The sequence below is a fragment of the Camelus bactrianus genome, chromosome 26, assembly GCF_048773025.1.
Source record: "Camelus bactrianus isolate YW-2024 breed Bactrian camel chromosome 26, ASM4877302v1, whole genome shotgun sequence".
In the NCBI taxonomy this organism is placed as follows: domain Eukaryota; kingdom Metazoa; phylum Chordata; class Mammalia; order Artiodactyla; family Camelidae; genus Camelus; species Camelus bactrianus.
Window position 1 is genome coordinate 29,278,765 of NC_133564.1, and position 15,921 is coordinate 29,294,685.

The 15,921-nt window shown below is 49.9% G+C and overlaps 1 long non-coding RNA gene across 1 annotated transcript; it reads right to left on the bottom strand.

Annotated features, from left to right (window-relative positions):
* Positions 1–4,989: 4,989 nt before the first annotated feature.
* On the bottom strand, positions 4,990–15,095 carry LOC123616606 (uncharacterized). The gene is made up of 3 exons (XR_012502378.1): positions 14,962–15,095; positions 10,219–10,339; positions 4,990–9,621 (listed from the first exon to the last, which is right to left on the bottom strand). It is a non-coding gene; the product is annotated as an uncharacterized LOC123616606 (long non-coding RNA).
* Positions 15,096–15,921: the final 826 nt, after the last annotated feature.

The window sequence follows — 15,921 nt, forward strand, 5'->3', positions numbered from 1 at the left end:
CATGTACACAACTCTCTCCACAGGCTTCATTTTTATTTGGAGATAAGAATGCGTTTGGAGAGGATCTCTCCCCGAGTGACATATTCTTTCCATTTTTCTGTCCTGTCGTTTTTGCACAAAAGCCCCCAGGAGGTCATGAAGACTTAAAAACTCCCCTTAGTGTGCTGCCTCATTTGGCGTCTTCACACCATCCTCACCCCACCCCACCCCCCCGCCCCGTCCTGAAGACAATCATTCCCAGGCAGCTAACCTGTCTGGGCCCCCTTTCCAGTTTGCAAATTCGTCTTCTCAAAGCAACACATCTAGGCCTTCAAGGTCTGCTAAGTCCACCGGCCATGGAGACAGCCAAGGGACCAAGGATAACCCTTGAAGACAGAGTCACACCTCCAGGGCCCCTTTTACATCTTCCAGGCATTCGCACGCATATATTTATACACGCATAAGCACGCACACACATGCAAACACACACACGTATGTGGCAGCCAAGCGAGCCAAGATGAAAATTTTTTAAAAGACCCACGCAGGAGAGGGGAAAATGTCCCCTTTATATCTGCAGGCCGCCTCCAGCAAAAGCATTCCTAAACACGATAGGTTAAATATATTGCTGCCATTACACTCTACAAGAAACACATTCCATAAAAACGAAGGTGCTGTAAATTATACAAATATGATGCTAACAAGCCAGGAAACGCGCCGCTAATGAGGTCAGCTCCAGAACTCCCGCAGCGCCGCAAATCACGTGCGGATCCTGCTCGGGAGGTACCCACGGCATCGGGTCAGCATTTTCCGAGCGTGCTTGTAACCTGCTGTTTGGTGTATGGTTACACAGGTAGATAAAAAGCCTCCACTTCTCCCTCCTCGTCCCCCCCACCCTCCAACTTTGTTTATGTGTCAAATATCCAAGTCACCAGACAGGCATGCTCTGCATTAATGTACCTGACTATTACGCCTATTGTTCTCCTGCTCGGAGGAGAGAATTAGTCACTCAGATGTGTAAATATTGGTTACCATTTTGAAGCATGCAAGCTTTGTCTTTCTATCAGCCCCGTTCCTGGAGGAATTATGCATGCTGTTGGCACCGGGTTTTGTACACACTGTATTTGCTAAAGCTCTAAAAATCAAATAAACATGTTCTCGGCTCCTGAGTTATTAGTTCATTCACCATCTTTCCCCGTTAGGGGGGGAAACAATAAACACGCCGAAATGTGGCATTTAGGAACTGCAACAAGATTTCTGCTTGGCATTTACAAGCTGGAGAACCATCCAAACCCCTTCCCATGACTTTGTCATGCGGCGTTCGGCTCAGAGAAGCAAAAGGTTGCCTGACCCCTTGGCGATCCAGACCTCCCTCCAGGGTCAAGACGCAACCTCCAACTTCCCGACACAGGTCAGACGTGGGGACTAGTGCTCTCCGAGCTCCAGAGATGAGGACAGAGAGGGAGTCAAGAGTCGAGGAATCCAAGAAACCTACAGCTCCCAAATTCCCAGGCCAGAGCCACATCTGTCAGGAGCAATCCAGCTTTCCCCTCTGAGCATTCCTGACTCTCTCTCTCTTTCCTGGCTCTCCACCTGGAGGACGACAGCTCCAAGACGGAGCTTAGAGGCATCGCTCAGAAAGTTCACCCAATAAGGTCCCCCAACCCGGAAGCCATTTGGAAGAGGAGAGGGCTGCCCATTTTATAAGCCAATCCCATAGTTTCTTGGCACATTTTTTTTTCCATACCCGAATCCAGGGCAATTAAGGTTTAAAACCATTGAGGGTGGGTACAGAGAAAAGGGAGAAATTCAATGTGAGATGCACAAAAGGATGTCAGTGAACATTTAGCCGATAAATAGGATCACAAAAATATCTCCGACGTCCCCCAGCGCTAAGCGAAGTATTGACGGTACAGCTTCAGTTCAGAGCCAACAGCAGGGGTGGAAGGTACTTTTGTCTGAACCGCCTGGCCTAGCCCTAGTCTCAGACACCTGTTTATACTCCATCGCGAAGGTTTTATTGAGTCTGCTCTCCCCAGTCTCGGGGCCCTGCCGTGGATCTATTTGGATACACATATCATAGGTTTTGGAAATAACTTCAGCACATAAATGCCATTATTTCCCACTGAGTTGGTGTAAACCATATTTACTACTCAAACACTCTGCTCAAAACCGGGCTGCAAGGAAAACAGGAGCAGCAGCAGGAACACCACCAACAAAGAAACCCGTGACAGCTACAAAGCACCACCACAAATCAGACACCTTCGCAAAGAGGGCTCGAGGTGGGATGCACAAAGCAGAGGCGTAGCAAGGTGGCAGGTCGGACAGCGCTCGACACAGATGGGGGAAAATTAAATTAGTGACTCCCTGCTCTGAATTCAGTGCAGACTGCACGTGGGGCACACACAGGGCTGTAAAGGGGAGGGGAGGCTACAGAGGGAGGGGGCACAGTGAGAAAGGCTAGTTTTTCTCATCACCATAAAAATCTCAGCAGTCTATGTGATCAGAGACACGGGCATCTCAGGGTCTATACAGAGAGCCCCGCAGCCGTTCCTGACACTCAACAGCTACATAATATCCAGCATCGTCCAAACAAGAGGGAACATCTGACCGGCAGCATCCCCACAAGTCAAGACTCCCTTCCCCCCGGGGTGTGACTGTCTCGCTTACTGCTCCAATCAAGAAAGATAAAGCCACCGTACCAGAGCCACACCCCCACCCCACATGGGGACTTTTTTTGGGGGGGGATAAACATTAACTAAGCACCTTCTTTGTGTTTGGCACTGGAAAGGATAGAAAGATATGTAAGACAGTACTGTCTGACAGGGGAATAAGAATTGCTAAATAAGAAAATGATGGGTATATGGGAAAGTGAGAACAGCTTTTTAGGGGAAAAAAAAAGTCTAAAAAAGCAGTGTGTGATTCTTGACCAAGGGAGAGAGTAACAGGAGTTATAGGTGCTGAACAAGTCCCAAGGGAAGAGGGAGCTCTAAAGACTGGGGTGATGCAGGAAGGCTTCAAGGAGGAGGTGGGCTCTGAAGGCAGACAGGACCCAGCTGGGCAGGATAGAGAGAGGCGGGATGGATGCAGGAGAACTGTGTGGGGTAAAGACCGAGGGGCGGGAACGAACCCAGCGTGCTGGTGGAGCCTAATGAGACCATTCTGACCGAGATGCAGATTTGGATAGGAGACTAGAGGCAGGTTAACACTGGAAAGGTTGGTGTTTCTACTGAGTAATAACAAAGCTAATATCAACCAAGGCCGTGGTTGAAAATGACCTGTGATAGACACAAGGCAGCCTTCAATAGAAGGAAAGCACGTATCCATACATTCTACATAAATCTGCACCCGGGGAGAATGAGATCAGGATGCTGCGTGGGGAGGATGGAGGATGCAGCCTGCCTGCACATGCGCACTGGGGTCTTTTACACCCTCTCCCTCCTGGAAAGCACTGGACCAGTGTAGTGTGCTGACAAATAGCCCTGCTGCCTCTCAGGCAAAATATGCACGTTTAGGGGGAAGACGGGAGGGACCGTGAGAGAGAGAGACAGAGATAGGGTTCTTCCAGGCCAGCAGAAGGTACTCGAACTCCAAGGGAAGGTCAGCTGTTTGTAGTGGGGCTGAGTTGAGAGTCACCACGACCCGAAGCCGACAAAGTGTGAAATATGCATTTTTCTCTTTCATTTTACACCATTTTTACGAGACCTCTGTGGAGATGCAGCAAGCAGGAGCCCTTGGCTCGAGCCCTGCGGGGTTGGCAGATTTATTACAGAATTTGAAAAAATAAAAATGAAAACAGTTCAGCTGTCTAGCCAGGTAGAAGGGATTATCTCTACTTGAAAGAAACCACACCAAAAAAAGACTTGCCCTGCTCACTTGCGCGCACTCTCTCTCTCTCTCTCTCTCTAGCACTGGCCCCGGCTCTCTTCGTGCCAAACCCTCTCCATGCTTGTCCCACAGCGGCAAACTGTAGCCCCGAGGCAGCAGAATGATTCTTGCAGCAGCCACAGAGGGGATGGGCCAGGCTGGGAAAACAGCCCCCATCTGGGGCCCACAACAACCTGACTCCCAGAGGAGCATCCAGTCCAGAACACTTGTCCTTGGACCTTCCCCAGCCAGGGCTCAGCCCAAGACTGGCCCAGCCTTGATTCAAATACCTTATCCCATTTTCACAAATACTAAGGCCGTACTAGTACCAAAAACAGGATAGGGATTTACAAAATGCTTTCCCTCACATCATCTCATTTGGCCAATTTTCCATTTTTACAGGGTTTACTGAACTCTAGACCACATGCCAGGCACCATGTGGGGCACTGGGCTTATGAAGACCAGGCCCCTGCCCTCGGGCTGACCCTCACAGACCAGCAGGCTGCCTCTTCCAGACTCACAGAGATATTTAATTTATGCCCATTGGACGGCTGAGGAGATTGGGACTCAAGGAAATTAAGCACAGAGCCAGCAAGGTAAAAGAATCCATACGTAGGAACCGCTCAGCTAAATCCACGCACCTTCAGGGGTCGGCGGTGGGAGGGTGCATCCCGACCCTCTGCTTTCTGTCCTTGTCCCCCGTAAACACACCTTCCTCTGGGCCCTCTTCTCCAGTGAGCTGTGTTGCTTCCTGCCTTTATCAGAGGCCACGCTCACCCAGAGAAGGTCTCCATCAAGCCAGCCACCGCCCTGCTCCCCGGTACCACAGCACATTGTCTGATCCCAGCTCCTTGCTTGGTCATGGAGAACTGGTTGGCACTTCCTATCTCTCTGCAAGCCTTCTACCCCCGGCCCTTGTCAGCTCCCTAGAAACTGAGCTCCAGAAATCCCAGCTGGAGGTCGTTTACCAGGCCCCCTAAGGATACAGGGGGCGCCCTTCCCTGGCCAGCCCTCCTGCAGGGTCCTGCCCTCCTGCCCGACTTCCCTTCTTGACCTCGGCCTGCCCCTCCCTGTCCCCTCCCCTCCCCTCCTCTCACTCCAGCCCCCGAAGAAGTCAGGGATTGGTGTTTCCCAAGTGCGGTGAGAAGGAAAAGAGCCAAGTGCCTCCCGTCCACAGGAAGGAAACCATTTTAATTGAAAAATGAAATCACGGATTACATGCAAATCTTTGTTGGCAAAATTCAATTACCACCAAATTAAATGCATAGTGAAGCTAAGCGTCTTTGGGGCGGTCCATTTAATGGCTTCCCGGGGTACGACCACAGCAATCAGGCGCGGCCTGGTAGGTCTCCTCCTGCTGAAAGGGCGCCCCGGGAAGAGTTCGGGGAACTGGTCTCTGGCTGCCTGGGGCCCCCACCTTTGAGCCTTAAATATTAGGTTATCTCGGCTGGGAAGTGGCCATGTAGGGCAGGAAGAGAGGAGTTTTGACCGGTTTTACCATTCAGCTTCCTGCCTTTGAAAACATCAGCCTCAGCAAAGGAAAAAATCAAGAAGATTCTAGTAGCAACAATATTAAAAACGACCTCCCCAAATTACCTGGCCTTTCCCTATCATCTTATAAATGAGAACACTGAGGCTCAGAGCACCCCTTGATCAAGCTGAGACAGGACACAAGGTTACATCCGGCCCAGGACAGAGGGTCTAGTTAACCCTAAGGAGCAGGGTCCACTCTGCTGGGAGCTGGGGATGAGAGGTCCGCCTCCAGACTGCTATGTATCATTTAATTCTACTTGGTGTTGGTGGCAGCGTCAGGGACTCTAGCCCGCTGCCACATTCTACCCTGTACACTCAAAGCGCATGTGCTGATTGCTTATAGGTGCGCCCGGCACCTTGCTAGGCACCCGACCCCAAAACCAGGAAGCCAACCTTTCCCGCATGCCTCACCCGCAGGATTGCATCTGGTCTTGTGAGAGTGGGCACTGCTTCCTCTGAGACAGGTGTTAAAACAGCCCCTCCAGCCAGAAAGAAAGAACTGTGATCGTGAATCTGTGAGTCTCTACCTCTAGGTCAGCGCGTTTTAAAACCTCCCTTCATGTCTATTAATGAAAAGAACCCATATTTGATGGAAAACGCTAATATCATGGTAGTTTTGCTCAGAGAAAGTGGGGATAACCCTGGGAAGTTGACCTTGAATTACCAGATGCTTCTAGCTGTCTTGCATCGAAGCAGGAAGTTTCTTATCATGATAAGATTATTTCCACGTGGCCTATAGCCAAGACGCTAGAAGACGTCAAGGAAGATTTAAGTGAGAGGCTCTCCCATCGCAGCACCTGCCTGGCCCTGGGGCACCCCTTCCCTGGCCTGGCGTCAGACCCCAGGGCCTTACGCACACCTGCCAGGTAGAGAGCGTGAGGAGGAGGTGATTTTCAGGCCATCCCCGGAGTGGGAAGTCAGTTCTGAGAGTCTGAACAGCCACCCTGAGCCTGCTGAGAAAAGCCAGGAAGAGTGTGACAGGCCTGGACTTGGTGGGGAGATAGTCCCCCTCCACAGGGCCTGGGGCCCCAGGGAGGGCGGCTCTCACCCCGACTCCGCCTCTGCAGAGCATGTGGGTTCTGGCCTTATCTGCCAGATGGCTCCCGGAGGGGATGATTTATTAGGTGCAGAAAGCTCGCTGATAAATTTTACTGCAAGTCCCCGGCAGAAGACTGGGGGTAGCAACAGCCCAGCACAGGCAGCTCTAATGGAAAGTGCCGTCACCAAAGAGCAAAGCGTTATTTATGACTGTCTGTGATGCCGTTTGGGGGAAATTCATCATCGCCTCCCTGCTCCGCGCAGGCGGGGACAGCAGCACGGGGCAGGGGGGCACGGGACAGGTGGGGAACAGCTAGAGCTTCTCTGGGAATCTGCCAGTGGAAAGCAAGGCCATATTTTCCCTGAGTGACCCAGCTCCCCCTGCCAGGCACCGACCTACAAGTCCCCTCTCCATCCCTTCCGCCGTCCCCACTCATCCCACTCACCCCCGACCTTGCCGCTCCCCTCCGCACCACAAAACGGTGACTAGAAAAAAAAAAAGAACGACGGTTTCTTGTTCTCTGCGTGGACTGCAGATTCTTACCTGTCTGCACGGCTGAGGACAGTCCCTTCCAGAAGCAGACGTCTAAACCAAAGGACCACTCCAGTCCCCATCAAACTCCAAACCTGAAAGAGGTTTTCTTGCTTATGCAAAACTGCTGGAGAAACGAGGCTCAGAGCGAGACAGTGACCCAGCTACGGTCGCCCAGCAGTCAGGGCCAAGGAGCACAGGGGCTGGAGAGCCACCTTCCTGGTGACACACAGCATGGCCCTGTGGTGGCGTCTCTCTGTAACCGAGCAGGACCCTGTGGGGCCTTCCAGGGTCAGATTCCCTCCCTCAAATCCTCTGCTGGAGCTCCTCTCTGAAGTACTCAGATACAGTACCTCATGTATATTTCCTGAGTTTTCCAGATGCTAAAAACCACCACCCAAGGGAAGAAATTAACTAGTTGACAATCAAGAGCACGTGGCCCCCAGAAGGGGCACCTAGGGTTTGGCAGTGTTGACCGCCCTGTTACCTCAACATCACCCAATCAGAGGACTGTGCATGAGCTGATCACGCACCCTGCGACCCCTCTCTCTCACCTGGCCTTTAAACAGGCTTTGCTGAATCCCTTCAGGGAGTTCAAGGTTTCCTCAGGCATGCGCCACCCCATCCTCCTTGCTCGACCCTGCAATCAACCTTTCTCGGCTCTAAACTCTGACATTTCAGTTTGTTTGTCCTCACAGTGCATCGGGCACACGAACTTGCCTTCAGTAACAGATGGAGACATTTGGGGGCTGCCCCTGTCCTAGCCCAGCCCCCTCCCACCATGCCAACAAATGAGGAAAGTCTCTGTACTTCCTTTTGGTTTTTGTAGAATAGAGTAGTCGTGGATTGCTCTCTGCCTCACATTTGAATTATTTATGTCTAAGTCTGTCTCGATGGTCAAATTAAATGCTCCTTGAGGGCAGGGCTTGTATCCTATTCATTTTTATATTCACCGCAGAGTAAGCAGGGCCCCTGGCACATAGCAGCCTTGATAAACGCTTGATGATAAAACCACGCCGGCCGACTTCAGATCTACTGGGACGGTGGCCTCATGTGTTCCTACGCGTCTGTCACCATGCTGGTATTCATAGCATTTCAAAGTAGCTGGTCCCTGCCCCGCACGTCCATCAGCATGTTTCCACGGAAAGAGCACTGGATCAGGCGTCAGGCGGGGTGGGTTCTAGCGGGCGGCAATCCCAAACATTCCCAGAGTACATAACGCGAGCCAAGTCAGATTTCACCCCTATTGCTACGATTAAGCGGGGTCAGCTCAGCTTACTCCTGTACGCCCTGGCATGCCGGGGAGCACAGGGGTAACAAAGCCTAACGCACAGGACTTCAATGAGAATGTGGGCATGAGGAGCAGCAGGAGGGCCCAGCTCTAGGAAGGGAGGGGACAACTTGCATCGGACGGTTCTCCATGCCAGGGACTGTGCTATCTCAGTTCAACCCCTTCACACAAATTCTGTGGAGTCAGTTTTGTTATGATACTCAGAGTATAAACTTGAAAACATTGGTGTCAACTCCTTCACTCTCTGGCTGGGTATCCTTGAGTTGAGTCATTTTCCCGCTTGTGGTCTTTTGTCTCATTCGGGAAATAAAGAACTTGGACTGGATGTTCAGTAAGGTCCCTTCAACTTCAAATCCACTGCCCCGGCCGTCCTAGCCCATTGGAGGGGTGGGATGTGAATGGGTGATCAGTACTTCCAGGAACAGTAAATTATGCATGAAGGGGGTGACTTAAATTTTGGCTTGAAGATCTGGGTGTTAAAGTTCCCCCCAACAGGAAATATCTGAGACTATGGACTGTCTCAGGAGGAGAAAAGAGTCTGGCAGCTTCGGGCCCAGGAAGGAGCAGGCTAAAGAGGTCAGGGGGACAGGAGAAGACTCGGGAGACTGGTCCCCAGCCGGGTCCACCCTCTGCCCATCCTGGACTGGCAAGGAAGTTGGTGGTGATACCCCTCGTCAAGGCCCCGGCAGTCTCTTCACTTCGAGTCAAGACCCACACTGCGTTACTCAAGGCAAGTTGCTTAACTTTTCTGAGCCTCAGTTTCTTCTTCTGGGGACAATGATAACTTCTTCATAGGATCATTTTAAGGACTAGGTTTGACAAGCCCTAGTGAGGTGTTCAGTACAGAATAAATGGACAATGTATGATATTTGTTATTTTGACTCTAACATTCAGAAATCAAGTAGATTCAAACATTGACCACATAACCAGAAATTTCAAGATAATCGGTCAACATAAACTACTTTCTTCTCTCTCAGTTTTTCTTAAAACCAAGCCCAAATGATAATATGGATGCATAATAATTCAGACACATCTTAAAAACTGACCTCCGTAAAGCATGACCGCTGCTCATCCAAATGACCCATCCCTTTGGAAACTGAGACTTCTTTTCCATTTTCCAAATGACTACCATTTTCCAGTACCTGGAATGCCATGGAATTCCAGGTAGCTCAGCCATGAGAAATGAATGCGGCATTTTCTGCCAACCATCTAATGATGCAGACAAGGGCAAAACATTCCTATCATTTAAGTGTCTGGCTCCCAAGCGTAGCATTGTGGGCTGGTCTCAGGTGTACTGTGGAAGAATTCCTTAGAGTGTTTGATTGCTGATTTCCAGGCTCCAAGACCAGAAACTCTGATTTAGTCCGAAATGAGGCCCAGGAATCTGCATTATAAGTAAGCAAGAGATTCAGATGTACATTCAGATTGAGAACCACTGATCTAAGCCAAGGGTTATTTTCCTATATATATTTTACTGCACTTTCTCACCTTTTTTTCTGTCTCTTTGAATCTCATATTGATACCGTTAAATCATGGGGCGATTGGGAGAAAAGACAGAGAATATCTTTATCCTGACCTCCTGGCCCCATCAGCAACTTCCACTTATATTTTGAGATTCTCCCTACACTTGATGTTACAAAAAATTTCTCCCTGCTTTCAGACAGTCTTTGGGTTCCATAAAAATGTACTTAGTATTTAAGATAGCAGTAAAGATTTAATACTTTAAAACAGAAAATGGCAAGTAGGATTCATGTGGTGGAGCACAATCAGTTGATTGGCAGGGGCTGCGTGGACACCAGGGCGCTCTGAGGAGAAGCCCCGCTCAGGGAGAGTATGTGTCAAGTTCGATTAGTGATGTCTGGCATGGGTACAGTCAAGGAAAAGTCGGATAAGAAGTTACTTCCTTCCAGCTCAGCTTCAAAGTATCTTATCCTTCCAGAGGAGAAGGAGTATTCAAAATGGATTAAAGGGCAATATTTACGTTTAAAGTTTCCATTCATACTTCTGTTGAGAACTTGTCTTCCATTCTTGCTTTTTATTTTTTCCTAACTAAATTAAAGATGCATTCAGGAAGCTGTGGTCCAGATAATGTAGGAAGCAATCTGAAATAAGAACAGAAAATTCTAAATGGATCCCATGGAAGCATACACACCAAGCAGCCCTTCCCTTCCCCCACACCGGAATGGGGATATTGGTTTTGTAGCTTCTTCCTGTGTGTGTCCCCAAGGATGGACTGCAAGGTGAATAAAGGCGTTCACTTCCCAGCACCCTGCCTTCCCCGGAACTATTCCTTCTATCCTAAGTGTCCGACCCAGCCTCCACTGTGTTTTTATTGTAACCTTACCAATCATTTAAGGTCCAAATAAGACCTACCTCCAAACAAAAGACTTGACAGAAGACTTAACACTCCCAGTTGGAATTATTTTTTCCATAATACTTGGTGACTTTATAAAAGCACTCCCGACCAGCTCCTTGTTATCCTCGTTAATCGTGTGTTTGCCTAACCCCCTCTGCCCCCACCCCAGCTATGAGCCTCTGGAGAGTTGAGACAGAATCATATTCACCCAGAGAAGTGAGCTGCCCTTGTGAGTACTCACTGCATTAAACTGAAAAGGCAGCTAGGCTCTGTTTGGTTTTGTTTTATAAACCCAAGACAGAAAATAAAGTGTGCGGTGAATTATGCAAGGGAAAGTCTTCTTTGTGTTTCACACTGTTCCAGATGCATTTGTGTGCAGGGAAGCTGGCTGAGAAAATGCCCTAATGGTGCATCCAAGGCTCTCCCCTGCTTCTTTAGCTTCAGGCGGCTCTCAGTGAGGTGTGCTCTCAAGGAGGTTTGGTTTCTGGGAAGACTCTTACCGCCCTGGGGAGTGTGCGGTTTCTGCTGAGAGCCATGACCCACAGGGATGGGCACAGCAGCCAATGACAGCCCTTCAGGAGATGGTGGCGCCTGCCTGGCGGTATGGTCAGCAGAGAGGCCAGGGGGCCCGGCATCCAGCCCTCCGCAGCCTTCCCAAGCCCCGAGGAATCAGAGTGGCTGGGCTTCTCTGCACAGCAGCGACATTTGATGCCATCAGTCCAGGCTCAGTACCCCTCTCCTCCTCAAGGCTACCAAGTGAGCAGACAAGGAAGGCAGGAGGGAGGAGGGGGGTTGGGTTTACCAGCAAGTCGGTGCTGAGTCTGAGAGAGCAGCAGCCACCTTAGAGCCTGGAGGTCATGTGTCTCCCCCGGGGCTACGTTCCTTGATAATCCCCCAGGTTCCTTGATAATGACCCAGGGCCAACCCCTGAGGCTCCCCTCTGTAGTTGGTTGAATCCTCAGATGTCAAGCTCATGGATATGGAGGACTGAGCACAGGAGGGCTGATTGTGCTCAGTCATTAAGAGAGCATCCACAGATTTTGGTATCCTCCAGGGTCCTGGAATCAATCCCCCAGCATTACCAGGACAACTGTATACAGAGGACGGGGGCAGAGGGCTCCCTCCCTGCCACACCCCAAAGGGGGGCTGTGCACACCGAGGCACAGAGAAGAGAGGTCTGTACTCAGTGTTTAGCTCTAATTGGGTCCCCTGCCTTTCTTACAAGGATGCTACGAGGACAAATGAAGTAATCTACCTGAAGTGTTTTGAGAGCTTTCTAAGTGCGACATAAATATTACAAAGGAGCCGCTGATGCTGGTAACAGTAATAACAATGGCAGTGACAGGACCATATCCACGGTCGTAACTTAAGGGAATATTTAAAATGAGAAAACCCAACCAAAATCAATCCACTGAACTTTATTTAGAAGAGAGGCTGCTAATAAAAATATTATGGGAATGTGAACTCTTGGGAAATAATGATGATTTTCTTCCATTAAAAGGCTCATCAGATCCATTTCCAAAGAACAGCTCAGTTATCTGTGGGCTCTTTGCCACTTGGGGCAATGAGAGAGAGAGAAGTAGAAGGGGGAGGGGAGGAGGAGGAAGTGAAAGGGAAGAGGGTGAGGGAAGGGGGAAGAAGGAAGGGGAAGAAAAAATAGAAGAAGAAGGAGAAGAAAAGAAGGAAAAGAAGCAGCCATCCCTACTGTGCGCTGAAGCCCTGGGTTTGGGAGACACAACTGACCTGAATCCCTAAACCCACGGCCAGCTATTTCCATGCAGAGAGAGGCTGGCACTGTCTGTGATTCTCTTCCTTCTTCCTGCATCCCTCCCTCCCATCCGCAGCTGCTGCCAAGCTTGCGTTCAGAGTCATTCCTAACGGACACTAATGGACTGATGCTGTCTTTCTCAGAGTTGGCTGGGGTCACTCTCCAAAGGCAAATCCACCCAAGGATGAGAGCCCAACACGGAACGTCCGTGAAGCCCCCTCTGCGGCAGCTGGCGGGGTGCTCCCATGCAGTCCGGGCCTGACCCCTATTTGCTCCAATTACCCTGGTTAGGGAAGTGGGGGTGGGGAGACAAAAACCATGGATGAGGGGAAACAACGGGGCTAGGAAGAGACAATTAAGTGGAAACCCAACTCCAAGGAGCCTGGGGCAATGAGGACCTGGTGAAGGTCGGACAGAATCCTGCCCCATCGCAGGCCCAGGCAGAGACTGAATCCCTGCCGCCCCATCCTTCAGCTCTGTGGAGGAAATGGTACAGCAGCGATGGCTACCCTCACACCATTTCGGCACTGGAAGGCTAAAAACACCCTAACTATGAGCGTCATCAGGGGGAAAAAATGCTAACAGCATTCTGGAACTTGCTGGGGCACCTTAATTCTGAGTTTTTGGAAACATCTCCAAAAACAACAGGAAGGCATAGCCCGCAAGGGAAGTCGAGGGCTGAGATGGGCTGGAAAAGGAAATGCGGCACCATTATTTTCCTTAAAAGATGCTATCTGCCACTTAAAGAGGCTGGATGAGGAGGTCAGAAGGAGTAACGCTGGGAATGTTCGTACTGGAGGGTCCGCACCCCTGGCCACCCCGGTTGGTCCTGCAGTGAACACAGGGCAGTTTTCGGGGCAGAGGAGGCCAACCTGCAATCAGGCAAACCTGAGGACCCCACCCCGGGCTCCAGTGCACCCTGAGTATTCCATCTCCTAGTATTCACAGCAAGAAGGAGAGCGTTTTCTACCTCTCCTTAGTTACCACCCCAATTCAGCTCAAAAATTAGTGAAAAGCTGTCACCATTTTTATCGATTCTCAGAAAGCAAAATGATCTGGCCACTGACAGTGAGAGGCCGCCAGCCCTTCTAAGGCAGTGTTCCAGAACATTGGACCACTGCAAACATGTTTCTGCCTTTAATTGACATAGCTCAGAAACATGCGTGTGTCTTGGTATTTTTCCTAATGGTCATTTAAAGCATGGTTTTTATACTAAAACACAGGTGTGTTACGATAGAACCTACAAAAACATGGATGATTTTTTCATATTGAACACTAAAATTCAAACATTTAGCACGTGCTCTGAGATGTTTCAGGCCATTCACATACCGAGAGCCTCTCACCCACCCCTCTCTGCCTTTACCTGAGGGGAAAGGTTTAGGACACACTGCTCTGCTCTGAGTTGGGCTCTCTCCAGTCTGGTCCACTCTCTGGCTAAGGGAGTCAATTTAGTCACTGAATCGTAGAATAAAATTCTACAGTCTTCTGAGTCTGGATATAGTTTATAGAGATGTGGTTCTAGAACTTTCTCCCCAGAAGTCTTTGAGGGCAGAAGAGTCACACACCATTTAGGATGACTGAACTGGAATCCCGTGTTGCAGAAGAATAAAAAGATTCTTAGCTTTGCTAACTCCATCATTGCAGAAACCAAACTGTTCAGAGGCGCTCCCACCCTCCTGCCTCCATCCCGTCAAGGAGGACCCTGATGCCTTCCTCAATGCCCCAATCCCTCACTGGCAAATCCAGCATGTCTAGGTCTGTCATGGAGCCGGAGAGACAGGGAATCACTGGCCACACCAGCTTCTCGTTTCACCCAAAAGCGTAGCTTTGGGACCTGATCACCAAAGAGCATCCTCCCATCCCCCGACCAGGCAGAGCGAAAGATACCTGCGTCCTGCGGATGCTGCTCCCACTCACAATCACTCAGCATGAAAGTGGGTGATGCCCTAAAAACACATCCACCAAACCCAAGGCCACTTCGTCTCCTTTATTCAGGTCTATATCCAGGCTGGTAACCTGGCCCTTGGCAAAACAACGGACTCCCCAGGCAGTGTGGGTTTGCAGATGACACTATGACCTGAGTACCGTCCTTGGTTGATGTTCAGACCCATCAGGTCTGGATCCCAGAGCTTCCCTGGGAACCTGACCTCGTTCCGAGCTGGCTGGCGCCTTCTCAGAGGAAGTGGGAACTGTTTGCCCCGACACTCCTGGACTCAGAAACGTTTTTGAATAAAAAAGAGCGAAGCCTTTAAAAAGAAGGCTCAGTAGTGTCAGGATTTACTGCAAATTACTGCGAAGATGGCTTGTGCAAGGGGAATTCAACCTCATTTCCAAGGCTCGCAGATTAACGCTCCCGTGACTCCTTCCTGAGACCTAATGTTGTATGTGTGAGGTGCTAAGGCATTCCTGTTGGGTGTCAAATCTTGTCTCCAGGGAGCTTAATTATTTTCAATACAGTTCTTGAACCACAGGCACCCCTGTACTCAACCAGGTCCACAATGGATGTATCAGACAATGCTGACATCCATGCTAGGAGGGACAGCCCAAGACAACATTTTTTAAAGAACTGTGATTCACTTGCTTATTCAAAAAATACTCACCAAGCTCGTATTATCTGCAAACACTTTGGCCTGGTATCTTCCTTTCTGGCTCTGTTGGTCCTGGTGTTGGGCAACAGAATGAGCAGTGAAACATGCCTGTTTACTCTACATGACTTCAGTGGAACATACTGGAGAGGGGGAGAGTTTCTCTATTGACTCCATCACCATCTCCATTCCTCCACCCCACCCTGTGCTGACTCCCAGGAAAAAGATGACAGCGTAAGGATGCCAAGAAAAACAAGAGTTCTTCACTTCTGAGTTTCCAGAAGAGATGCCCCCAGTAGAGGGATTTTCAGAAGCAATTTGGACTCTCCTGGACTCATGGCCTCCACTGACTTGAGAAGTCAACACCCACCTGAGATGTGACCCCATCCTATCTCCGGAATTCATTGCTATTTAGAAACCACCTTGCACTGAATACCTGAGTGTGGTGCCTCTCCCTCCCCACGGCTGCCCAATACCCTCCCCTACAAAATGTAGCTGGGAAGATTACGTGGGAGCCTCTCCACTCACCTCCTTAAACAGAAATAGTAGAAGTCATTTAAAATGTTTAGCATCTAATACCATCCATGCCCGTAGTTAGGATAATGACAGCCTTGAGATACAGACAGTCCCTGTGCAAGGCATTTTTGCACCATTTCTGTTTGGCCCCTTTCTCATCGAAAGAATTTTTCACCCCTTCTGGAGGAAGTGACCCCGATTCATGCTTTTTAACACCCCCCCCCCGTGCTATACCCAAAAAGTCCAGGGGACATTTTAGAGCCTGAGAAGCTCTTATTTCTAGGTGGCAACTCAATCCATTTTCAGGCAAGTCACTCCCACACCCTCCATTATCCTTTGTTGGGACAGCCTATCCCTCAGTCTTCCCCTCTGCCAAATGGGTCACAGGCACAAACGGCTTCCACCACGAGAGCCAGGGGAAGGAATCAGAAATGACCAAATGCCAAAGGTGAGGATGTA